Raw genomic sequence first — 22,659 nt, forward strand, 5'->3', positions numbered from 1 at the left:
ACAGCGACTTGTTTCACAGCTCTGTGGCTTCCAAGCTTTGTGAGCATGAATGGTCACAGTTGTAATTGACTGTTAGGTAACTGCTGTTGCAATACAGTTGATTAAGTCACGTACGCTTACACTTCTAGCCAGTGAATTCTTCTTTCCGTGCTGAAATTCAATGTGGCATTTTAAACAAAGAGTATGGGAACAATTGGCCGTGTTTGCATTTTTCCCTTTCTGCCTGTCGCGCTGCCCTATTTTATCCACATTTTGACCTGCTGGCATCACATCTGTGATTCATACCCGAGGCTTGCTGATTACAGATTCGTTTTCAGGCAGCTCGTCAGATCTCCTGTACACGGATCACAGGATAATTGGGTACTGCCAATTATTTTGATGCATCGCATGTGATGAGGAAGAGGTTGATTCTGCCCCGGTCCCTCTTGCAAAATAGCACAAATCAATATCCACACTCTGGTCATTATGAAGAAGCTGCGTGTGTTCCTACATGACAACACGAGTTCCAGAAGCACCAAGGAAGGGCTTGTGTGAAGATTATGAATTTATATCTGTAGAGTAAATGGATAGGAATATTTTTAGAGGACATCAACATCACCCTGTTTATCACTATCACAGAAGTCTGACAAGATAAAAAAAAAAAAACAAACAAACATGCATTTTATTTTAACTTTTTAGAAAGTGCACAGCCAACACTGGAAAGCACATGGACCACAATGATGCAATTAGCCACAGTGATGGGCGATGCCAAGCCTTCAGTCAGTATTAGAGGATAAATCTCATCTCTTCACTCTGAGACGCCAGAAATAAGCATCTGTGCTGATGCAGAATATCTGTCCTCATACTGTAGTTATTTCAGATATTTCTGCAGTGTGCACCGACTGTTTGTCAAGATGTCGGAATTCATAATTAGAGAGGATGTGTTCACGTGTAGCTTAGTACACGAATGAGAACACGCCAAAAAACACAACAAAGGCAAACAAGCACGGCTTCTTTCTTCATTCCTCTCAACACATCCACAACCAGTCCTCTTTATTCTCGCCACGCATTCTTACACCTTCTCTCTGTCCGTCTCACAACATGGTGTGCATACCGGACATTTCCACATTTTTTTCTTTTCAGTGTAAGTCTAATGATAGTTCAATATTGGCACTCTGTTTTATATGTAGTGATAACTGAGTATTGTATTTCTACTATGAACTACCGTATACTAGAGCTGCACTGAATTGCCAACTACCCAACTGTTCTTTGTTTAAACCAATAGTGTCAAACATTTGCCGCTTCTAGCTTCTTTAATGTATGGATATGCTGCATTTTTTTCTTTTGTAATGTATGTGAGTAAACAAAGAATCGTTGGGTTTTGGACTGTTGGTTGGATAAAATAAATCATTTAAAGATGCCACTTTGGGCCTCTCAGAAATTGTAATGAGCATTTGTCATACCATATTGACATTCTACAGACTAAACAGTAATGACGATAATTGAATATTTGCAATCGTATACTAAGCTACTATGCAAACACCACACTTTCTAGTGCAGAAAGGGTCCATATCAAAAAGACAGTGTAGTGAACTTCCTCTTATCTGGATTTATTTTCCGAGCTCCTGTTCCTTGTCATGTATCCGAGCAGTGTCTGGGTCCTGTAGGAGACTTAATGGAGTGTGTCTTTTCCAGGCTTTGGGAGTTGACTCCCTGCTGTTAATGCAGTGAGAGAGGAGCAGAGGAGCGGCTGGGCGAGCAAAGACAGCCGCCGCCTCACACCGGGTGACTGACTGAACGAACTCCATCCTGTGCAGTAATAACACAGCATCAGTGGCTCTAGGTGCTGGGGCTTGCAGCACACTGGCACTGGTAATGCTATTTTGTGTTCGCTATCATATTTCTAATCTTAAGAACTTTAGTGTCCTATTTTCTTGCTCCATGCCAGCTGAACTATTGCTGCTCTCCGGCTCAGGATCTGTCTCGCTCGTAAAACTGTTCAGACATGTCGGCTTTGCTCTTTTTGTAGCAGCGTACTGTTCAAATGATGGTTGAAAGATTGGTTGACGTTTATAATGTCCTAGACTGGTTTAATTACATAACGTTTCTTATAGATGTGTCCAGTTCTTAAGCATTATTCTTGGAACAAAAATGACTTTAAATCTAGAGTTATAGTCATGATCCTTCTGGCCTTAGCATTGACGCATAGCGGGCCAGTCTACATGCATATTTAAAAGCCATGAGGAAACCTGAAATAGGGCACTAGTGGTGCGCCTCACAAGGTGACAGCGCCAGACAACGTGCACAGACATTGTTAAGGCCAGCTTTAAAACGAGCATCTACAAGAAAATCTGCTTGGTAACACAAGTGAACGAAAGTGTCCAAAATGGACCCTGTGTAAAACATAATGAAAACAGAATTTGATCATTTGCTAATCCCTTTTGACACAAAAAGACAATATATTTAATGTTTAACCTCACTACGTTCATTGTTTTTTGTAAATGTGTGCTGAGTTTGATAGCAGCTACACATTTCGAGTTGGGACACCAAAAGACAGGTTAGTTGGTAACAGGTGATAGTATCATGATTGGGTTTGGAGGTTCAGTCATTCCAAAGCTAGGATGAGGCGAGGTTAAACCATGATTGTATAAAGAATATCTCTATGTTGCTTCTGGAACACTTCTTCAAACTGTTGCTGGTAAACACGGTTTGTTTTCTATTTGTGATCACAGCTAAAAAGAAATCAATACAAGGCACACAGCCTGCTCTGTGCATTATATCAACTGTGTAGGCTGCCTGCTCCATACGTTGTCAGAGTCAATGGCTGTTAAAGGATTCACTTAAAGATCACAGTTTTGCAAAACTTGCAGAAGGGTGACAACGAGGGCGTGCTGCAGAGGCAACATGAATGGAGTTTGAAAAGGAAGTGAATTCCTGCATAGCCCTGAAATAGGATGTGCAACTGAAATATGGTGTGCATGTAAACATTGCCGATGATAGGGCAGCTCAAGGGAAGGACTGTCCTCACCAGAAAAACAACTACAACATCGGTCATTTGTTGAAGTGGCTTGGCATGACAAGCGTTGACAGAGAAATCAGTGGACATAATGATGTTTACTGATTTCTCTGTCAACATTTGTGGTCATGCAAATGAAGACCGCCCTCTCCAGAAAGCATCAGTGGTAAATGACACACTTTTATGCTCAGTGGCAAAGATGGCTGTAGCATGACGTTGATATTCGGTTTGGATTGCTTCAGAGAACACCACAAAGTTACCTAATTTGTCATTTACATATGCAAACTTGTTCATGGGACGGTGTGCCCTCAGCTGCAGACATACAGTGGATGTAAGAATATAGAAGAGTTAGAAAACTTTGAAACAACTTGATATGTTAAAACATTTCCAGCAAAAGAATCATTTGTTCTTCTGCAAGTAGAGGGACATGTCTTGGCTTTGTTTAAGTTAGTTGAGAGAGACATTTTGTTTTTTTAAGCAAACCATGTTTGACTACATGCTATTCCATATACATTCATCAGCACAGATGACTATGGTTTGCCATTTTATGGTGGTCTTATTGGCTGTAAGTGGACGACTGCCAGCTAATAAAACATTGTGCTTGAGGAACATTGTCAATAGTGAGAAACCAACAGGATTTCTTGGACGAAATCCAAGCCTTGTTTTAACTTTATTGAAACATCAAATGAAATTCTTTGCATGCTGGGTTAGACTTCAGCCACAGAAAATGTATGGAATTTATTTATAGTCTCAACCCGCTTTCCACCCAGGCTGGGCTGTGCCTGGTCTTTCCAGATGTTTAATTGAAGCCCCGTCGGTTCCCATGTAAAGTTTTTCATTTGAGTCCACAGTTTCAGGCGGTGAGAGCGAGTTAAGAAAAAGGGGGAAAAAAAATCCCTACACATGAAGACTCTATCAAAGCAGCCTAGATATAGGGCAATGCCTCTGGGATGATTTCTGTCTGAATTCGATAGAGGTACGTTCTCCGAAAATGTACAGCCTTATTCTAAACCAGTCCCTCGGCCACCATTTCAAAGCTCAGAGTTGATTTGATACAGCTGATTTTAAAAAGGCTCGAAAGAGATTGGCGAACAAAACCAGTTAACCAAGAGCCTAAAAAAATCAACAATGGATTGAGCTCATCCAAACTCCAGCCCCTGCACAGCAATTGGAAGTCAACAAGGCCCACGGGAAAAAGGGTCTAGGGATCCATTTGGATGTGGGCCCACAGTACCTTTGTATCTTGTTGGCAGGGAGAAGTTGCCCTACGGCTACGAGCGAAACCACTCTTGCCTTTCCTTTGAGATGCTGCCTGTTGTTGCTGTCTATTTGTGTGGGTAGGGGAGCATGCTAGTGACTCAGGCAGACAGTTGTAATTAAGGCCAGCTTCTCAGCCGGATGAGCAGCGAGAGATAATACGGATGTGTACAAACTACCAACCCTCCCCCCCCTCACTTATGTGACACACAAGGTTTGTGGTCATACACATAGGCATTTGCACAAGATGAAAGCGTCAGAAAATCTCTGTAATGAATTGAACAAGTAGGACACTGATCATTAGAGATGCATTTGTGTATGTGAGGCATAGACAATTCATTATTTTCAGTCGCACACATTCTGGTGCAAGTCGGCGGAATCGGAAAGATATTTTAATATGTTCTCAGCTCAGAAAATCTGTTTAGCGGTTAGTCAGGATGGGTGCACACCCAAACTGGATAATAAACATTTGCTTTAAATGGCTTCTGCTGTCTTCTTGTTTTGTTATTGCGGTGGCACGCAAGGATGAAAAGAACTTGAATAGAATGTGTTATGTTTAAATGTCAAGGTTGAGGCTGAGGGCACAAAAAAATGCATCTCTTGTCCTTTTGTGCTCGACGTCAGAAGAGCTATAAACAGATTGGTGGTGTCGAGATGGATTAACACAGCTGAAACCAAATATGCATTTTTGTTTTTGATCTTATTTCAATCTCAGCCATGTCAGATATTTTACTGGTTTATCATATTTGTCTGTGGCTACTGCAAACAAACTGGTCAGAGTCAAACACGCTGGAATGTGGATAGGTAGCCCAGACAAATATGGTGGCAACTCGAGCAAGTCGGCGGTACCCTCCAACAACCCCGAAAGCCTGCCAGCTGTAAATCTGTCATAACTCAATTCCTCCTCTGCTGCCACCTTCCCGCTGCTGAACCCCGGTCCAGCCCAGTGCCCAGATTGCATCGTTGCTCGGCTGCCTGAGGCTTCATTGAATAGACACTTCCTGTAGTTTAGGGCTGTGATTAACCAGCCCCTTTATGCTCCCAAGCACCCGTCGCTTTTGTCATCAGTACGCCTCACTTCCCCCTCACCGGGAGTGCAGCAGAAAAGACAACAGAGAGCTCCCAGGCCTAGTCAAACACACAAGCACAATCATGTTAACCCACCATTGTTTCTCACTCTCCTCCATTGAGGTTTTTTAAGAGTAGTAGACTGAGGACCTCATTGCAATAAACCTCTCAACATGTTTAGAGCCCCGTGGCCCCTTTCTGGGCCGGGGCGTTGCCTCCAATTACGATGCTATTGAGACCCCTCTTCTGTAATTACGCACAAGCCTTCTTCCACATGGCTCTGAAAGAGGGCCTTCTGCTTTGCATGTGAATCAGCCGAGCCACGTTGTTAAAGTCAGCTTTTGTTTAGCTACATGAACCAAATGAGCTACGGTCCCTCCAAATATTAAATGGATGCAAAATAAATTGGTTGCATTGCTTTTTAGCTTCATGCAAATGCCAGTTCCACAACACAAGGACATGTAAATTAAAGTCTGCAGAGCTCAGAGACATCTCAAATCATGGTTTCTATCATCATTTGTTAATATTTATGATTTGCAGTTTTTTCCCAGTCACATTTACAAGTTTGAATATTTTTTTTTTTTTAGCTCATACAAGTTATTTTGGAGCAAGAAGCGAAGGGACATTTTGTTGTCTTTGAAATATAACTGGGTAAAAAGAAAGATAATTTCAATTACAGAACTGAATGTGATTTCTTTCTGGTAAATACCTGGTTTAATTGGTGGCATAACAACCAACCAAATATTTGTAAAAGTCTGATATCAAATGTATAATAATGATAATAATTTATAATATGTAAATAATGCATACTATGGTTCCACCAATTATCATCCTGGCTGATTATTAGATTCAATATTCAGCATTTTACTGATTATTGCAGTCAGTGTTCCTTTTAATCTGGTTTCCAGCATTAATATATTTATTCAAAGTTGTTCTGCTTTGGCTCTGATGTAGCCAACAGACTGCAGAATCTGTGAAGTGACTCTTTGCTAAAGTTATCACACAAATAAGTAAAGAGTTGGATATACCAAATGGTAGTGGAGTTGAAGTGTCAAGTAGTATAAAAATGGTATTAAGGTACAAGAATCTTAAAATTGCACTTAAGTACATAACTTAGATGTTAGATTCCATGACTGTGCCTTTTCACATAAACATGAAAATGAGGTCTGTATGGTGTAAATGCCATTCTGTTTGATACTCACGTACATTTAAACATGATCATCCTAACAGCTCACTATATTGTATTCACAGCAGTGGTGGAACTGTGGCCTGATGCAATATTTACGACCCAGTGACTGCACAGTAATATGAACTCTTGTCTCAACTTTTCCAGCGGTGTTCACTTTGCTTCAGCTGTTTGAGGAAACCTGTTGACTTTTTATTATGTGGCCCACTTGTTGAAAAAAAAAATGACTCTCCACCCGTGACGTTTAGGAGACAGGTGGGAGGCTCAAAGGGTTTCTTTTTTTTTTTTTTTTAAATTTCATTTTTACATATTGTCTGGTTTCCTCTGCCTAGGGGGCATGACACACTCTACCCTACCCGCTACTATGAAGGCCACAAGCACCCTCAGATGTGACTTCCAAAAGCTATAAAATGTCTGAGGGTGGACTACAGTGGAAAAAAACCTCAGCTTTATTGTGTGTTTCATGGTTTTTAAAAGTGTACGTGGATGAAGTTTTTTCTTTCTGAATCCTTGTCATTATCTTGATGATTTATGATTATTCCATAAGGAGTTTTCTGTTCTGGGGAGTTTCTGTTTTCTTTTTAATTTCGCTATTTTTAGTCCTCGTTGATTTGAATTGTATAATAAATCATGCCTCGGTTATTTGCCCTCCCACCCTCCATCCTGCATTTACTGTATGAGTCAAGCACTGTAATGTGTGTCTGTGAGAAATGATTCATCATTGCGTTGTTTTGCAAAAGCGCAACGCGACACGAGTCATGTCACTGCTGTTTTGCCTTAAATGGCAAACATTCAGATAAACACAAACACCTGATATGATCTCCACTGAAGTCTCATCTCAGCAGCTGCTTCTCAGAACAATCCCTGTCTCAGTAAATAAAACCACTTGTGCTGCGCCAAGAAGGAGAAACAGTTACTCGAGCTAGCTGAAAGCTTGGTGGTTTGATGTGAGTGTACTGTTAGTTTCATAGTGAGTCTCATTTTAACTGTGTGGCTCACTTACAAAGTATTTCTCATGAGTAGATTAGAGCTCAAACTTCTTGCATTTGTGGTTTGCACAGTCCGGTTAGTTAGAAAATGTTAAAATGTTGGCATTTACCATCCCTGAAAACCACAGATGTGTTCCAATTAGTGTGTGTCTTGCCCATCACATCAACATTTCTAGGAAACATTACACATTCATATGCTGTGAGCTGAGTTTGAATTCTGCGGGGGGTGGGTTGTGGTGCAACAGCTGGATAAGAAGGCTCTCGAGCAAGAGAGCAGTGATTGAGATGGTGTTTTAAGATTTGTAGGTGAGAAACTGCTGTGTATTTAAATGAGTTGACGGATGTCCGGACATTTTCCATTTATTTTAGTGGCGACAGTAGCAGGTAAACTGAAACATGATCTGTTCATAACAGTAACCGTTTTTGCGCCAAAACCCAACCAGATGTCAAGCATAATGTTGTCACAATACGACATGGAAAATTGAGCTGAAGAAACCCAGAGTTGCAACATAAAGAAATGTACTGCAAAATGTATGCCATTTCTTGTATGTATGTAAAAATATCATTTTTTCGCAGTAAGATGGATTGCCAACATTTATTCTGGTGTCTGGTTTAGGTTTCAGTCCTGAGGCTAGATTGAAGAATGATTCACACAGACTCTTTGCCTCAAAACATCACAGCTGAACACCTTAAAATGACCATGTAGGCCATTACTGCTGTTAACAAACCTCATTCAGTTGTGAACTGAACTTTCTTTGGGTAAATACAAGATTAAAGTTGGACTGTCCTTTCAAAATTTAACATCATTTTCTGATTTAAAGAACACAAAAAAGAAAAGATGAGACAAACAGATGGTTTTAAACATGTTTCCGGAGCCACTTCCCAGATTTTCATGAGCGTCCGACTGTAGCATATTAATATCAAGTTTTCACCCCAAAGCCCCCACTCACCTCCTCTGGGCCCCTCGCTAGATCACACCCACACCCGCACAGTCTCAAGAATTAAAGGGATTTTGTATAAGGATGGAGAATGAGAAGGACAAACGTGTGTGTGTGTGTGTGGGGATGAGGGTGCTCCTTTCTCATACCTCCCTTTGTCTTGGACTAATTCCACAATCTTGTCCCCAAGAAAAGGGCTACCACTCACCATGTTTACAAAGGGCCCCTCAAGCATGACCCCTCATTATGTACGGCCCCTCCCCTTACAACTGACAGGGCCCCTCAGGGCATCAAGCACCGGCAACGGAAAAAAAAAAAAAAAAAAATCACACAAACCACATTTGCATTTGATTTGATTATCCTTCATGGTTGATTCATGGCCCTCTGAGCTTCTGCTAGGGGACCATTTAGACAAGCTGTCAGACTGACACCCAAACTTGTGCATCACTTTTTATTTGTCCCCCTGAAAAACCCAAATTCCTTCAGGCGCAGCAAAACAAGAGATATTTTCATCAACAGGTACAGTTGCTTTTTGAATCTGAGTTAACTCCATTTTGCTGTGCTGAGGAAAAATAATTTAAACCAGGAAAGGAAAGAAGCAAGTTTGAAGAGGGTACAAGACATCTGTGCCTGAAGACAACACTTCTGGGTTACACTCAGCTCCACTTTCTGTTTGTTTTACATCTTTTACAAACATTGGAATATGATGCTTTTGCTATTTATACCCACATTCCAAGCTGAATGGGTAATGCGAACACCTTGTAATTTGAATCAAGATAAAACAAGTTATTTTGGCATGAGTCTCAGCCATACTGGAATAGAAACCTTTAAATACACTTTAGATTGTAAGCTAGCCATCTGAGCTTCGGTTGTTTAATATTTGCCCCCTTCTGGAATATGTGAGGGGGAAAATGAGAAGTGTCCATGAACCACTTAGCTGGAACACAAGTTGATATGTTAAAGTTCACACCCCAATGTTTTAAATGTCCCTTGGATCTTGTTTCAACCTTAGTCATCAGTGCTTTGAACAGTGGTATTTTCATAATGATTACAACTATAATTTGAATGTGTTCACTTCAGTTTTACTTCCAAAGTGGTTTAGATAAATGGTCTAACAGTGCGGGTGTCAGACCAAGTTTTCCTTTTATTGATCCCTATTGTGAAGCTGCGACACCCACAAGAGTCACCACATCCCTTTATGTCAGCAAAACTGCTTTTTTTACTGTTACCTAACAAGCGACAGAGTTCTTTAGTGACCAGAGTAATTATGACAAGAGCAAAGGAGGAAGTCAGATGATGTCGCTATAGAGCTACAAAGTAGGGATGAGGTTTCAGTGGATGGATGGATCCAAAAATGTCAGACATTTTAACTGGACATTGCTGCTTGCTCCCGTTTTCAGTCAACAGCCAGTGTTGTTTTAAACTATGACCACTATTGTTCCATAACCTTAACCACGCCTTAACCCAAACCATGACCGAAAACTAAGTCGTTATTTTGTCTAAACTGAACCAAACCTTAACCACAGTGTTGTCGTATAAAGACATGTGTAGTCTGACTCATCATATGTACACTGTTGGTGCAAGCATGCAACATGCTGACTGTTTCAGTCGCAGTTCTCCTCACTTCAGCTATCTGCGTGTTGCCGCATTAAAAACCCCTGTCGCTACAGGAAACACCAACCTCCAAGCTAGCAACCTACACACTGAAAATGGCAAGCCAGAGTCTGTTACCATTTCATTTGTTGGGATTAAGCCATTCTGTACTGTGTGGGACTAACCTCCAGATATCACCGGGGCCATTTTGGCTGCATTACGTCTGTGATACGATCTCTGGAGCCTAAACAAAATTGGAAACAACAGAATCTTCCTGTCTCACATGCACTGGTCTCAGCTTGGCTTGTTCAATTAGTTACACCTGTCCACTACAGGAATCATTGAGAACCCCCTACCTGGTCTGTGATCAGACAGAATAGCAACAGCAAGAGTTTTCTTGTGTTAGTTAATCTGGGGCCTGTTGTTGTGGCTGACATAATACGATTCATTTTGAGTGAAATCCTTTTCTTGGGCAATCGTTTCAAACATGCCGAAGTATTTCACAGCCAAGGAGAAGAGCACAAATTAAAAGAAATACTGATGATGATTGCGGACAAAACTGAAAGCAGATTCATTCATTTGTGATTTGACAAAATAAATATATGATTCTCTCTCTGGAAATTTTCAATGTCATTTTTGGCCCTTGAATCCCCTCCTTTGAAACCTCAAAGAGAGCGAAATGTATCTGAAACACATGGGGATGAATGGGAAATTAGGCACTCTTTTGTTCTTTGCTAGAATATCTTTTTGCCGATACACATTTTTTGTGAGACAACAGAAATGTGCTCATATGCTTCTGCTCCGAGGCTGTTCAGATGCTCTGCTTTCCTGTTCCTGTTTGCCTGGTGCATGGGAGTGTGTGTGTGTGTGTGTGTGTGTGTGTGTGTGTGTGTGTGTGTGTGTGTGTGTGTGTGTGCATGTGTGTGTGTGTCTGAGTGTGTGAGCACATGTCTGCAGGGCAGCTGTGTCCCCGATATGTGGGGACCTGACCCAGCTGTCACTAACCATACCGTGGGAGGTCTCTCTGAAAGCGCGGAAATAAAATGTACGTTCGTCTCTCAGCAGGAACTGGCAGGGAATTGTCAGTAGTTAATATAAACAAATGAGTCTCTTCTGAGCACATCTCAGCCTTAATTTCTCACGTCATATCGGCGACGTTAATTGAGACTTAATGCCGGACTGGGAGAAGCAAAAAAGCTTGTCTTTGTGCCGCTTTGTACGTACGAAATGCACTGCGGCTGGTTGAAAAAAACATTGTTGTACATGGCAGGTCAAAGGTCACCAGTCCTACCTGCTTGCAGCAACTCACTCACATGTCGATAAATGGGAAAGAAAGATGTTTACAACCGATGTTACTGTGATTGTCAGCGGCCGAAAGATGCAATGTGACTTATTGTCATGTTACTGTGCCCACTGTGAGACACTTTCGTTACGCATGTTGTTGCAATTTACTGCGCAGTGTTTATGAGGTCAGGTCACAAATTCTGACGGCGTGATATAAGATATAAACACAACCAACCTCAATCAACTTATCATCTATGGTCTGTTTTCATACAAACTTTGTGTTGTGGAACTCTGAATAAATTGTATATTCTTTCTTTTTCCACGGTGCACACACACTGCTCTGGGGTTAAATATAATGTGGACGAGCCCTTTAAAGCAAATGCGATCTGAAAGGCTGGCAAAGGCGAGGGGACGCAGCTGTCGGCGAAGCATGTCTTTTTTAAGGGCTGCCCCTAATGATTGGAGACAGTTGGCAATTACGTAAGTATTCACTTTTAGGCCACTGGGCTGTACACTGTGCCGAGCCCCCCGGACCCTGGCACACATGCAAAACGGGAAGAAGGAGACGAGGAGGAGGAGGAGGCGGGGGAGGAGGAAGGTGGGGAGGCGGGGTGGTTGGGTGAACAAGAGCGAGAACAGAAGAGTGGGGGAGCTGGCCAAGGACCAACAGGGGAACAGCGATGCACGTGCCAACATAGAGAGAGCAACATATACAGATGGACAGAAAGAGAGGGGGATGGAGGAATGGGAGGAAGGAAGAGGAGAGAAGTGAGCAAGAACAAAGGACGTGTAATCACAGATGAAGAGGCCGACAAGAAGTGGGGGGGATAAAAGAAGCGGAAAAATGAGCGCGGGAAAGAAATGTCAGGGAGGAGAAAACTGCTGTAACATTTCATCTACGCCGACGTGAACGCTGGTAAAAGTTTGAAATATGAGTTGGAATTACACAATACGACATTGTGCTGCGCTGAAGAATTCACATTCTTTTCCTGCAAGCTGTTTTTAAACATCAACATTTTCAGGCCGTGAATAAGAAGCTCCGGATGACAGCAGATGTCGCTGCAATTTTTTATTCCCTCGCTAAATTTACACAAGTGTCAACATATGAGCAGGGTGTTGTATAACTATCGGCTCGTTTCAACAACTATTTATTCAATGTCAGAATGCTCGCTGCGCGAAGTGGAGCAGAGACGACAGCGGCTCAAAAGGAGAAAACGAGGCCTTTGCATGTGACCACTGCGAACGGGAGCTAGGGCTGCTAGGGTTACACTCGAGTGTAACGTGGAAGTAAATTAAATATACAGTACACAAAACACACTAAATCACCTCATCAGGCAATGTTTAGTGCGGCATTAGCAACATGTCTGCTATTATGCTGTTTTCGGTGTTTCCTCGGAGCCAAGAGCATGTGTTTTGGCCCCACCACCTGTTTCTCATTCAAACCTGGGAGGTTAACAGCTGCCTGGGAAGAAGATTGATGCACACATGCACACACACACACACACACATGCACTGCATTATTCATCAAGTGAGTGGGGATTCTGAATATCCTCAGCATGACCATCTGAATGATACTTTATTTGCTACAATTTGTCTCAAGTGTGGCAGCAAATGTAGGATCATTTAGAGACACAGCATTCCTCGCACACAGCATTATTATTGAAATCACAGTTGGTCACAAAGCATCTCATTTATTTTTCATTTGCTCTGTGTTTGATTGTATAGACTGGCGCACTCGCTCTAAACAGTCTCTCAGTAGCACTTGTTGACAAGTAGCCCAATGCACATGCCTGTGTGTGTGTGTGTGTGTGTGTGTGTGTGTGTCGGTGCAGACGTGTGTGCGGCCGAGTTTGTTAGAGGCAAAGGTGTCCACAAGCGTGTGCATCAGCGGGGGTGTCCGTGTTTTCACCGCTGTCTCTGCCGGTGGATATCGAGTGCGGTCTTCAACGCGGGAGCCACCGATGGCCTTTGCTTTATTAGCAGACTTGTCGGCGGTGCTTGGAGTGGCGTCCCACGGAGCACGCTCATCTGTTGTCAAATATTTATAAATGTCACGGCGCTAAGGCCGCCAAATGATGCCAGTATGTTCTGTGAGGGTCCCTGCTCTAATGAGCCAGTTGGTTCATTGGGTGTGCGTGACACTGAGAAGGATTTTCAACCTACCTTGACCTTTGAGGCAAATACTCGTGCTCTGGCCAATAAATTTAGCAGTGATTAAAATTAATCTGAACTGATTCAGTGATGGTCATTATGACTTTTTCTGTCATGTCTACGATTTTTATTAAGACTATTATCATTTTGCTTTTAGCTATTTTGGCCTCATTTGCCACAAATGCATTGTTGGAAGGAACTGATCTTATTTCCGCAGTGAAGTCGCTCTTTTGTGTAACTGCCGGCCTTTTAGTGTCTTAACTGCATGCATTACTAACAACGAGCATGTCGTACCTTACGAATCAGGATCAGGCCCGCTAGGGAATTTAACGCATGTTCCTTCTTCTTCTTGAGGAACATTTAAAAGTTTTTTGATGTTATTCTGTTTATGTAACATGCAACCTTTTACTTTTTCACTTATGTAAATTTATACACGATCAGTTTTGCTCTGAGTCAAGTGAAAGTTCAACGAGGCTCCACTTGAGCAGTATATTTTCGGCAAACATTGTTTAACATATATCATGTTGATTCAGTGTCACCGTGAGCTCGCGTCGTTCGTATTATCCGTCCCTCCCTTCTGCGCAGTCGAAGCAGCCTATCCCCACTCATTCTGTTACAATCAGCATTTGCAGTACGAGGTGCCAGTGGTGACTGGTATTCACTTGCACGCTTTGTTTGTCTGTTTAAAACACTGTCTCAGTGAGGAAGCTGCAACAAAGGAGCTGTGTTTATTCCCTCAGACAGTCCTTGTCACATTCTGTTTGTTTGAGCAGTAAGATTATCTTAATAGATTAAGTCTTAGTCAAGGGAGAGAAGACTGTGCAGAGTGTTTTCAATTTGATGCTGGGCCTGGGCATGAGTTGCTCTTTTTGCATTTTTCATGAACACTTTAATTTACTGGGACTTTAACTATGACTATCTGAGTTTAATCATCGTCTGGCCCTTTGTTAGTATGCGGACACCAGTGAACATCCAAGTGAGCTGTTTCTTTTTCTTTCTCAACATTAATCTATATTTACGTCCACGCATACATTTCTGAACAATACCGCACCATACATTAAAGAGCCCTCACATCAACTCACAATCAAAGATCATGCGTTATCATAAATCATAATATTTGTCCTACTAATGGGCCCCTGCCATGAAAGCCTCCATCCATCATGGGCAAACAATGCCAGAGAGCAGCAATCAAACAGACAGCTGCTTTAAAGCCTGCACACCTCATTTGCATATTTCACTTCCTGCATCCTCGGTACTCCATGACACGCCGGCGAGTTTGTCTCCCGTCTCATCACTCGTAAATTCCAAACGGATTACCCCCTGTCTCTGACATGTTGGTAAGAAACAGCTTCGATTTTCAAAAAAAGGAAAAAAAAAAAATGTAATAAATAATAACTTGCATGGCGGCTTGTCAAGCTGCGATTGCTAATCTATGAGGGAGGATTTGAATAAGTCCTCGGTGGCTCCGCGCTCTCTTTCCCTCTCTCCTCAATCTCTCTCTCATCCCTCGCTCGGCGGCCGACTCAGAAGGAGGGCCCCTCTTCGAGAGCCCATCGAGCTAAGTGAGATTAATTTCGACATCATAAATAACTCGGAGCAGGTCGCCGCAGGGGAGCGCGGAGACCGTGCCGTGTTAGAGAAACAAATGTATTTGACTCGGGTTTACCATTTCAATCCATGCTCTTAATCCCGTCTTTGTTTTAGCAAAGCTCCAAAAAGCCAAGATGGGACCTATCACAATGACATGCCACATTGTCTCCCGTGCGTTCGCCTAAATGGGTTCTTCAGAAACGACTGATAGCGTTTAATGAATGGAGATCTCATATATAACCTGTCCGCCATTTTGACAATAACCATTATCCTCGCATGTGGCGTGATTCAAAGGCTCCAATAGAGACACGCTGTAAATTTCTGTCACTGAAAGGTGGAAGATGAAACTGTCAAATGGTGCGTAGAAATATTACTCAGTCTCTGACTGCCATTCAGCTTTTGTATTGTACAGTCCAGCTCCTTTTGCATAATGTTTGAACGTGAATCTAATTAATTTTTTTCATAATCCAACTATGGTACGGGGTACTAATTGGTCTTGTTACTTCGGTGTCATTGTAACAGTTTTCATGACGAATAAATTTCACTTGACTTGAAGCGCGGTGCTTAACTGTTTTATTCACGTCTGTTAGAGAATACACATTTTGACGGTTCTCCATATTCTGTCACAAGGAGGTAATTGTGCAGCTAATCACTGAGCGGGTAGAAGAAAAATAAATTAATGTCCTTACATTTATCAAGCGGGCATCGAGCATTTTTTTCTCCAGCTGTAAGGCGTGACTGAGAAAACAGTTGAAGCTGTTAACTAACTCACAGATCCATAATTAACGGATCGTGGATCCAAGCGGTCGACGAACATCACCTCACAAATCCTCTGGGTCTTCGGTTTGTTAGATGCTCGACTGTCTTTAACTCATCACTTTATGATTGTTGGCATGTTGTGTAGGCTAAACAGCGCACACCGAACATGTCTGAGGGCACTGATTCAATCTTTATAACAGTCTCGGTACGGTTAAGTAAGGAAAACTGACACAATGAAGTTTTCTTGTGCAAGAGTCTTCTAATCCCCAGTTTGACCCCAGCCAAAGCTCAAATGATTTGACACAGAGCAGAAAATAGGCACTCTGGATTTTAACGATTGTGTAACAGAACAAACCGATCCACATACTGTATGTCTCTGTATATTTAGATACAGCACATTATATACTTCACCAATAAGCCTCTGCCAGAATCCACAGCTATACAGTGAATCCACTGTGCCGAATCCTTTGCACCCAACCTCCACTCCAAACACACACACACACACCCTTCACCATAAGAACAAGACAACACAGGCAAACACAGTCACATTCATTACATCAGATTTGGGAATACATGAATACATTATTTGCCTCGCAGAAAAGCTCAACAAACAAAACGCAAAAATGAAATTAAAAAATACGGCCCACGACCAGCGCAATCTAAACAGGATTGACCTTAACTCAAACAATCCTCCTCGGTTCCCTGCTGCAGCCGACTTTGTGTGCGTTGGTCTCCATTTATTTGAGGGTGTCAGGGCCTGTTCCGCCTTGTTTACTGTTAAGAGGATGAAAATGAACAGCCAAATAGTGCTCCATTTATAAGCCTGTTTATACATGCTAATACCGGAGGCTGTTTTGCACCCACAGCAGCACTGCTGGATGTGACTCAATCAACACAACGGTGCCCCCCACACACACACGTCTTCATAACCAAGTATGAAAGTACATTTAAAGGCACAGCGAGATGTTGATAGTGGCCGTGACCGACAAAATGGCTCCTTGGCACTGAGGTGGACATCAGCTGCATTGACCCTTTATTTGGGGACCCTAGGAATTCACATTCTTTATATTTCGTTTCCATGGCCGAGTCAGTGCTTGTGTTGATGAACGACTCCCTCCCATTGCCAGCACTCGCAAGTACTAAACGTCACTCCATCTTAAGTCCTTTAATCTGCTGCAGCAGCTTCAGAGGAGGCATATTTCGCGAATGGAAAAACCACAGGCTGATATAAGAGGAGTGTTTTGTGCTTTGCACGCTTTCATGAAGGTGAGCTTATTACAACAACCCTACTTATGTCCGACTATACATCCTCTCCAAATTTTCATTATATTAGCACCCACACCGTCTCATGAATGTTCTAACTTTGACACAAAGCATTGTGAGACTGGCCTGGTCTCAGTAAATGTAATATGACAAGCACACAGTGTCATTTTGTGTGATATCACAACAGATTTTTGTGTTCCTGTAGTGGTGATGTACCATAATAAATTCTTTAACTTAAATCCACAAGTTGTAACTTACTTAACATATTTAACTTACCTCACACATATATCGTAAGTCTAACCTTTGGACAGTAATTTATGTTGTCAAACCTACGCAATTTGGTTAGGGTTAGGCTTCAAAAGTACTTGCATAGGTTTAGGAAAAATCAATCAGTCCCTGACACAGATTTTGTCACTCTGTATAAATGCATGACATGACACACAAAATGTCCTTCAAAGATGCACGTCATTTAAATGCCACACTGAGACCACATTGCTGCAAAGGACTAAAGGCCTATGAATTTCTAAGTAAATGTACTGTATACAACAAGTTATATACTTCAATTTTTTGCCCTTTGTCTAGACGGCACAAGAGCTCAAGAGCAACTCCTGCGTAAGTGGCCTTACGAAAACGATCCCCTCAAAAGATTTAGTTTGAAAACATCCTTAGAGGCATTCGTTTGATATGTGAAACTCAGTTAAGACTGAAAGTTTGTTGTGACTAGAGTGTTCAGTCCTGGCATTGAAACACAATAGTGAGACATGCGGTAATGCTTGAAATTATTGATGTGGTGCCTGACTGTTCATATTGGAGTGAATGAAAAAAAAAAAAGACGAGCTGAGCATTTATTGTACAGCTGTCAATGGAAAATATTTCTCAGCTGCAAATTGGGCAGCAGGATAAACTTTTCTGCCTTGAGACGTTATTACCCATCACTGATAGGTAGGGAAGCATAAATCCTAATAGAATGGGAACCAGTCACAGCTGTGGACAACCACTGCCTCACCTTTCATTGTTCATGCAAGCTGTTTCTAAATCTGTGTCACAAACTTTTGTGAATGTTGGCGAGATCCAGATGGCACTATCTTAGGGCATGAGAATACATCTGCATATTTTAGAGATGGGTTAGAGAGTGTGGTATAATCGTCCTAGAATTTGGGTCTGAACTGAATCTCCTCTTGGCCAGTCAAACTCTGTTTGCATCTGACAACATTGACACGGACAGGGTGTCTGAGATGTCCGAGTGGGAAAAACTCGCTGGCTTCCACCTCTGCTCTCACTCTCAGAGACACATACAGAGCGCTCAACACCTCTTGACAAGAAGAACACAAGTTAAAGGAATGACAAAGTCAATGTTCCTACACCTGCCCTGAATCCCCTCCAGGAGATCTCCACACTTCTGTGACAAATAGATGACAGAACGGCTTAGGCAAACACTCGCCTCTGCAGTAGACCTCCAGCAACGCCTGACTTATTTACTCGGGTGACAGTTGGCGAGTTCATGTTGAGATTTTTTGGCAGGGTATATTATTGCCAGGTCCTATTAAAAACCTAATCATGACCACAGAAGTGCCAGTTGGCATGACATAAACAAATCAACACATTTTTGACAAATGGGTACATTTCTTTTGCAGCCGATAGGAATGTTGCCCACAAAATGCAAAAATAAGGCACTTGTTGGAAAAATGTTAATTTTCTCTTTTCCCCGCAGCTACCTGGTTTTATACACACAGAACAGGACTGATCTGAATATATGTGCCACATTTAACACTGTTGGCTCACAAGAATGAAAAAAGAAAATGTCTTTATTTTTCAACATTACGTTTCTTCAGGCTGAATATTCTATTCTATGTTGTGACAGTGAGGTGTAGGTAGAAAAACAATCACAATTTCTTACCTACATTCTGACTATGCACATTTGAATTTGCTTTAAAATGCAGGATCTGGCCACCACCATTAACTAAATAATTAATGATTATGAATCTTTGAACTGAAATAAGTGATTTGAATCAGGAAAAAGTGATTTTCTCATTTCCACCTCTATAATGACCACAGTCAGGGTTGGTCACGCTTTTACTGTCTTTGATTTGATAGTTAAAAGACTGCTGACTGTTGAGATTATAGAAAGAAAGATGTAACCAAAAAACAAGAGCAGGGGTTGGGGTTGGAATCAAGAAGGAACCAATTACAACTGGGGTTAATGTAAAGCTTTAGTGAATATACAGCAAATAAAACACTTTGCACATTTACTTTTTGAATCTGACATTTGAATATCAGGACGGGATGTGTCAAAGCTTGAAATGCAGCACTAGTGTTTCAAATCTAAACTCTACCTCTTTGTGCAGGAAAATGAATAACATTACGAATGAGCTTAAAAGCCTGCAGACTCCCCTCCAGTTAGTTAGAACTGAAGAAGACTCTTGGATGAGAAGTGAATTGCTTCGAGGAACTGAAACGAGCCCAGTTGCCTACGATACATCTCTTAGAATTACCATGACCTGGACGACTGAGAAACCTTCATCAACAGACAACGCTACGAATGGGAGAAGAGAACATTTTGGCTACATTTCTTGAAAAAGAGTGTGACTACTCAGAAAAAAAAAATCTCTCCCAGCATCAAACATATTTTAATTTCATGTGAGATATGAACTGCATTTTGATAATCTTTTATGCACCAGTGAAGTCTGAGTCATATTTGCTCACAGTCATCTCTTGTGCTTGCAAAATCTAAATTTAAGGTTAAAAAAAGAAAACTTTCTTCCGAAGGAGAGGAAAAACTTGATATGATATGGCTTAGCACTTCTCACCTCCTCCAAACATATTACCTCCACCGTTTCTGCAGTATAAAGACTTAAAAATAGGACATTTTATCCCTTTCACATGAATGAATTCTGTCTCATAACGTTTCACACACTTCTAAGCAGCGCGGTGCTCCGAACAAAACAGCTTGTCCAAATCGAGAGTAAATGTGGATGGATGGATGGAGCCAAATCTACAATACCTCCAAAAGCATGCGTGCTGTCATTGTTTTTGTCATCCATCTTGATTTGCTGCCGTCTTTCATTCGTACACAGTCGCTGCATTCTGCCGCTGATGGTGAGTGCAGTTGCTTTCCCGCTGGGAAAGACGGAGAGATAGACAGGCCGACTGACAGACAGGCAGACAGACAGAGGGCTGAAGGAGAAACGGCCCAACAGCCGCCCACTGCACACATACAGATTTATTGTTTGTGCACTCGCTCAGGACATTTCACAGCTGTGTTTACCTTGGACCCTGCAGTGAGTATTAGGTGGCAGGGTCCAGGATTGCAGATGTGATTACCCATTCACAGATCCACCACTTCTCCGTCCGCAGACCCCCCAGCCCACCCCACCCCATTTATATAAGTCCTCTGACACTATTAATCAAGAAAAAGAAAAAAAAATCCCAACAGGCGTTTTCCTCAAAACCATAATTCACAGCACGATTCAAAGTCAAAGCTTTATTTAAGCAGGATTTAGTGGCAATGTCATGACAGTTCCCCAATTAGTTCGTCTCAAGGTGAAGTCATCGCTAGCGGCCTAGGCCTACCATAACTCTGGGAATGCTTCCAGCATAGCACTGGGTGGAAAGATCGACAGGATTTGGAGCTCACATACACCCTGGTTGGCATCGGATAGACTGGCTTTGTCTAAACAGTCTGGCCCATACGTTCAAAGTACCATATATAGGAAATAGGAACCATACTGTACCAACCACACAAATGTCTTGGCTTGCGTAACCAGGCCTGAGGGAGGCTTTAGATTCACTTGATTTTGTGGTGTTATGGTGGGATTAAAAAAAGAACCTGTCTGCCTGCATCAACATTTGTGTTTTAGGAATAATTTCCCACAGTTTTTTTTTTTTTTTTTTTTTTTTTAAATAAAAGTTGTAAACCCATTACACATTTTTTTTTAGAAACGAAGTGCTGTGAACTAAGCAAGTTTTAAAACAGTTGTAAACCCACCAAAAACATGTGATTGACTTCTTTCCCATTGCCAGCAGTTTTTTTTTTCCTGCCGTGTCACCTTCGGCATCATTAACATGCTGGAAAACAGGGAACAGTAGAAGGCTGGTGATATGTCTAATCAGACTGCACCCAGACAATGTTAAACTCAAAAAAGTCTTAATCAATACATACAATAGGATGGCATTTAGTAGAGTGCATACCTCTACCCATCAGTTCCCTTTTGTATTCACTCGTTTTGTATTCACTTGTATTCACTCGTAGATCTACGCATAATTCCCTGAGAAATTAATGAAAATGTTGTTTTGTTTTGTTTTGTTTTTTTAAAAAAAAAACAACCAATCTTACAATGTGAAATAAAATGGTTTTAAAAATCCTGCATCTGCCCCTTCGGTCCAGATCCAAGCCAAGAGTTGCGGGGAGACCCACAGGGAGATTCCGTTCTGTAGTGTTTGTGTTATTCTACTGACAAACCAACAAACAAAGCATCAAAAAGGACACTGGTGAAATCATAACCTCTTTGGCAGAGTTAATGAGCCACATTATTTTTCCATTCGACCTGGCAGTGAACGCCAACTGTACCCTTTCCCGCTGAAGACACAAACCAGATGTTAGTGGGTGTTGGTGAGTTTTTTGCGCATTGTGAAATAGGTTTAAGTGGAACACACATTCTCACCTGGAAGTTATCCAGTCTGACAACCAACTATTTGATATTCATCACTGTCATTGTTATTACCGGCTCAAAACAAATATCATGTCAACTGCCTCTCTTCTTATTTTTTTTTCTCTTACTCGATCTTTCCTCAATCTCTCTCCTCTTTCCCGTCTCACTTTTAGATTGTCTAATTCTTTATTTGAAATGCTAACAGATGTGCTGCTGCTGGTCATGAAAGCCTTAATGAGATGGGTCTCCATGGAACGATCAGCACATGTAATGATTTACAATAAAAAAAGTAACATAGAAAATCATTCTGTTTCCCTCTTCTATCCCTTACTGTCTCTCGTCCCATTCATCACCATCTTTAAAGTTGTCTCTTAAAACTGACAACCGTAACTTGCGGAGAGCGGACTTGGACTGACCCGGACCGATGAATATAAAACGAATGAAATAGTTAAATAAGAAAGCGTCATGACCGCTCGTCCTAATGCTCTCTGTCATTCTCGCATTATAAAACCCACTCCATAATGATCCAATTTTGTGCACTCACTCACTGAAATAATCTGTGCTGAAAGCAAATAGCCTGGAACTGGTGATTGCCTTTGCCAGACGTTTTCTCATTAAACTCCCAGTGTATCAGGCAATTACCAGTTCACATACATAGCATTTGAGGGTAAGGGATAAAGAGAGAGCAGGGGGAGAGGAGAGGAGGGAGAAAAAAAAAAAAAAAAAAACTTAAAAAAAGAAAAGTGTGTGTTACCATAAATTCACACTCTCGTCGAACATAAGTCCACCCTGTTTGTACTTATGCACTTTAGTCCGTGCCATATCCAACAGACTGTAATCCCATATGTATATTATCTCCTGGCTAGCCCCATCCTCTGTAGCTCAGCAGCAGATTTACAGCGAGCTAAAATCATTCCTGACACATGAAGTGCCATAA

This window comes from Acanthopagrus latus, chromosome 11, assembly GCF_904848185.1.
Source record: "Acanthopagrus latus isolate v.2019 chromosome 11, fAcaLat1.1, whole genome shotgun sequence".
Classification (NCBI taxonomy): domain Eukaryota; kingdom Metazoa; phylum Chordata; class Actinopteri; order Spariformes; family Sparidae; genus Acanthopagrus; species Acanthopagrus latus.